The sequence below is a fragment of the Mesocricetus auratus genome, unplaced genomic scaffold (assembly GCF_017639785.1).
Source record: "Mesocricetus auratus isolate SY011 unplaced genomic scaffold, BCM_Maur_2.0 Super-Scaffold_100015, whole genome shotgun sequence".
In the NCBI taxonomy this organism is placed as follows: Eukaryota; Metazoa; Chordata; class Mammalia; order Rodentia; family Cricetidae; genus Mesocricetus; species Mesocricetus auratus.
This window is the reverse complement of record NW_024429198.1, coordinates 27,828,999-27,834,065: the sequence shown is the minus strand read 5'-3', so window position 1 is coordinate 27,834,065 and position 5,067 is coordinate 27,828,999.

Sequence of the window (5,067 nt, the reverse complement as noted above, 5' to 3'; positions counted from 1 at the left end):
AGGGGATTAGTGCCCTTATAGATGTGCCTGACAGGCACCTGTTAACTCGAAAGTGATACTCCCACAATGCTGTTCTCCAGAAGAGTGAAAAAGCAGTGCTTGCTATCTATATACACTGTTAGCTTAAGCTCGTTTGTCCTAAATTAGAATGCACCAAGACACCCACCTAGGCACGTATTTCCATGAGATGCTAAGCCTTTAGCAGATGGACAGGCGAATCCCAGGGGAAGGATCCCAAAGGGTACTGTTGCTTTTACTGCATGACCACAGAACTCAGTGGTCTAAAATACTACCAGATATTACTCAGTGGACCCAGAAAGCCCAAAGGGCTCCCTGGACCTTCTACTCACAGGTTTGCTGGCCCATTTGGTCTGCAATGTAATGGGCTGAGTCTACCTCCTCGGGGAAGAAAGGACAAGTAGAGGCAGCCCTTAGCTGCTTCTGGACACTTGGATCTCAAGTGTTCCTCTCCTACCCCTATGGGAGCCTGGTGTGGGAACACCAGACCTTGAGCAGAGACCCACTTCCCCTTCAGCCTGGGAGTAGGCAGCTGTAAGACAATGTTTACTAAAAACATGTTTACTAAAAACAATACAATGCCCGGGGCAATAAGTTCCTGGAAAAGGCCTGCCCACGGAAACCGCCCTGACCTCGACCTTGTCCAAAGACTAACCGCCTCTTCTGACACGCCCAGATCAGTTTTTGGTGTCAGAGCAGAACCAGCCAGGGTAGAGGAGAGAGCAGAAGCTTTTCTGGAGGGAGCCTTTCTTAGGAAGTTTTCTTGAACCTTTTTGGGGCCTGCTTAAAGTTTTCTTTACATCGTTGAACGAGTCTCTGTGTTGTCAATCCCCAACACCCTCCGCACGTTCTCGGACACAGGCTGCGCGGCAGACGTGACACCTGGAGTTTGAGATGTGCCACAGAAGACACCTGTGTGACCCCCAGAAAAACCTGGGTTTGAGATTAACTGAGCCTCCCTGGAAGACTGGGCCACTTACCCGGACGAAACCAGACCTCTGTTGACTTTTCTGGTAGATGCTTGGAAGCGGCTTTCTTGTAGATGTTTCTACAGGTGATCCCTGACCTGGCTAGTTTTATGTCAACTTGATATAAGATGAAGTCATCTGAAAGAAGGGATCCTCAATTGAGAAAATGCCTCTATAAGATTGTGCTGTAGGGCTGGAGAGATGGCTCAGTGATTAAGAACACTAGCTAGTCTTCCAGAGGTCTTGAGTTCAATTCCCAGCAACCATATGATGGTTTACAACCATCTGTAATGGGATCTGGTGCGCTCTTCTGGCCTGAAGGTACACATGCAGACAGAACACTGTATAAATAATAAATAAATCTTTAAAAAGGTAGAAAACACACACACAAAAGATTGTGCTGTAGGCAAGTCTGTGGTGATGTCTTACAAATAAAGCCTGTCTAGGGGTCTGAGAATGGAGTGTGCCACTAGCTAACCATAGAGGTCTGGAGGTCTGTACAGACAGGAAGAGAAGTAGCTGGGCAGAAACAGGATATAAGCAGGGAGAAATAGGAAATCATCTCTTGTCTGCTGAGATGCAAAGGAGGTGAGGTATGGTGGTGGCTTGCTCCTGCTCCCTGATCTCTCAGCATTTTCCTCCATATCTGCCTCTGGCTTTTTATATCCAGACCCATTAAGAACTCCATTTACACAAGCCTGTAGGGCATCTTCTTAGTGATTGAAGAGTGAGGGCCCAGCCCATTATGGGTGGGGACATCCCTGGGCTGTTGGTCCTGAGTTCCAGAAGAAAGCAGGCTGAACAAACCAGTAAGCAGTACTCCTCCAAGGCCTCGGCAACAACTCCTGCCTCTAGGGTCCTGCTCTTCTGAGTTCCTGCTTGGCTTCCCTCACTGATGGACTGTAAACTGAAACAAACCCTTTCCTTCCCAAATTGTTTCAGTCATGGTGTTTTACCACAGCAATAGTGACCCTAACTAGGTTTCATTGCTGCATTTGTAAGTTTCCCACTGTAACAAAGAAACCCTGAATCCCAGGAGTCCTTTGATGAGAGTAGAGTAAGATGGCGAGCAGTCTTCTACAAGCTAGTTGCCTTTGTTCCACAGACAAGTCACTATGTTACCTCCCCAAACACGACACAAGAACCACAAGGGCATGAATTCTCAAGTTGGAAGTCACTGCCAAAGAGTGGTGATGGCCAGAGTCAGCACAAGCCCATGACCTCATGCGGCTAAGCCTTCCAAGAGGGCTGACAGACAGGCAACGCTCTCCATTTACTGCATGTGCTGAGGGGGACTGTACCCACCAATGAGCAATCAATGCAGATATTCCAAAGGCATTCTGCCCTGGACTCTCATGTGGCTGTCTCCTGCACTCTATGACCTTTCATTCAGAGAAGCCTTAAAATCCCCATGGTTTAGTCTGCGTAGCTCCCTCCTCAGAGCCAAACCAGTATTGTCAGTTTCTGTATTCTTCCAGTTTTGTGAACTCAAGACACATGCTCACATGTGGTCACCTATGTACAAACGGCAGCCCGGGTCACGTGCTGACACAGGACCTTGTGTTGTTACATACAATATGTGGGATGACTTTGCAAGCACATGTGTAACACCCCTGCTGGCTTGGACATGGCCAGAGGCAAGCATCATTTATCCTTACCATTTCCACATTTTCCAAAGTTCAAAGGAAACAGGTTTTGGGTTTTCCCTAGATTTTGTCTTTATTTTTATTTATGTGCGTGTGTATGTATGTGCCAGAGGAGGGTGGTTACATTCCCTGGAGCTGGGAGTTTACAGGCAGCTGTGAGCCAGCCAACATGAGTGCTGAGAACTGAACTCAGGTCCTCTGCAAGAGAAGCACGTGCCCTGAACTGAGCCATCTCTTTAGCCCAGAAATAAGTGTATACCAGCCCAGAAATAAGTGTACAGTTCAAAGTCTGTGTTTCTTTTACTCCACCCACAGAGGCAATTGCTACTTTGCACATGCTCCATGAGGCGGCCCCAGTGATTACCTAGAAATACAAGCACATGCAAGTGCTCTGTGCAAGGCCGAGAAATCCTAAGGCTGATGTCCTTACTTCCACAATGTGCTTCTGGCAATCAGACAACCCTTCCCTTACTGAAATTAAAAGGGCAACACTCCTCACTGCAAGCATTCATCGTAACCACTTTGAATATTCTGGGAACCATGGGAAATGGATGAGCCAAAGCGCTCCTCATCTGTGTGACACCCAGGATTGCCACCTGGCCCGCACTCCCAGAAGAGTGTGAGCAGGTTCGTGGGTTGAGAGGGTCTCTAGATGATGGCATTCACTGGTGGGTATAAACCCAGCATCTGGGATGCTGAAGCAGGATGTTTCAAGCTCAGGACGCCTGGACTACATAACACAACCATGTTGTGGGATAGTTGTACACTGTAGAAACACTGCTGTGACTGGTGTAATAAAAGCTGAACCACCAATAGCTAGGCAGGAGGTACAGGTGGGACTCCCAGCCGCAGAGAGAGTAAGCAGGTGAACCTAGGAGAATGGGAGACGCCAGAGGAACTCAGAAGTCGGGTATGTGGTATAGACCAGAGTTAACTGAGTCACGTGACAGGACGTAAGTTACATGGGTTAATTTAAGAGAGCTAGTGGGACAAGCATGAGCTAAGGCCAAGCTTTCATAATTAGTAAAAAGTCTCCAAGTCATTATCTGGGAGCAGGCTGGTGGGACAGGAAAAGACCCAAAAAGAACAGTCTTCAAAGACCTCCCTGTAAAACACTAACATCTGAGTGGGGAACCATGCAGGCAGGAGATTCAATGCACAAAGCTGCTACCATGTGAGGTGACATAAAACCAATGGTGACATGAGTCCCCGCCGCACTACCTATCTGCTCTGATTGAACACAAAAACCCAACAATATTCTATCACCCTAACCCACACACGGGAAGAAATCACAAGATAGGCAGCCTGTGCAGCGCCGGCTGAGAATGGCACTGTACTGTTGGCAGTGAGCTGCTTCCAATGGTTACGGCTCAGTGGCCTTCGCATCTCAAGGTTATACTCATAACCTATTTTTAGAGGCCCACTGTTGCTAAAGTCCTCCTCTGGAGTAAGGAACTCCTAGGAGTCCAGACAAGCTTCACCAGCTCCACAATTCTACCAAGGTTCATTCTGGGGAACCACTGAGTTTACTGGGATTACTGATAGAGCCGGTGAGGGTTACTTCAGCGGCACAGGTGCCCCTCCCCACAAGTGTTAACTGCCAGATGGCTTTCCCACGGCCACTTATGGATCCCACCCTAGTCTTCTCCAGGATATATTCTCTAGCCCCACCTAGAGACAGAGTTACAACGTGTTGTATGGTGTAGGTGGACCTTCAGGTGAGGGTCCTGTGACCCTCCCCAGGGGATGTCAACAGTCAACAAGTCCAGCTCAATTCCCGGAGCTGCTGTTTGTCTCAGAAGCAGTACTGTTCAACAGGCATACACAGGAAGACCCCAGACTGTCACTGTTGATCAACAGCACAGACCAAGTACATTACATACACAGGAAGGAAGGAAACGCTCCAAGACCCTCCCTGGAGGGTCTGAGTGGGAGGCAGACACTGCCGACAGGGAAGAGACAGGTATAAGCAGGTGCCATGTATGCCCTGCGTGTGTGCACACTGATGAGATCAGCAGTCAGTTCTGAGCATGCGGCTGTTCAGTACCAAGGGCTGACAGGGAAAGCGGCACGAAGTCCTCCACGTCCGCAGGGTCAGAGGGAGCACGGCTGGGGAGGGTAAGCATAAGCGGGCTAGCACACTGGAAGCCAGGCAGGAGACAGTAGAGTTCCACCCTGCTCTGCCTCTCCATTCTTACACGCCGAAAAGTCGATGGGTCAACCAGCACCAGGTTGGTTCTGTGCTGAAACCAGGTCAAGGATCCAGCACCCCTCAGTCCAGCCTCAGTACCTCACTGAAGCAGGAAGCTGTTCAGGCAGGACACACTGGCTGACAACCGCATGGTAGCCCTGCTTCAGTGCTTATATCAGACAAGAGGGCTGGGCTTTCTCTCCTGTGAGCAATGAAGGACAAATCAAAGTCACATGCAGACACG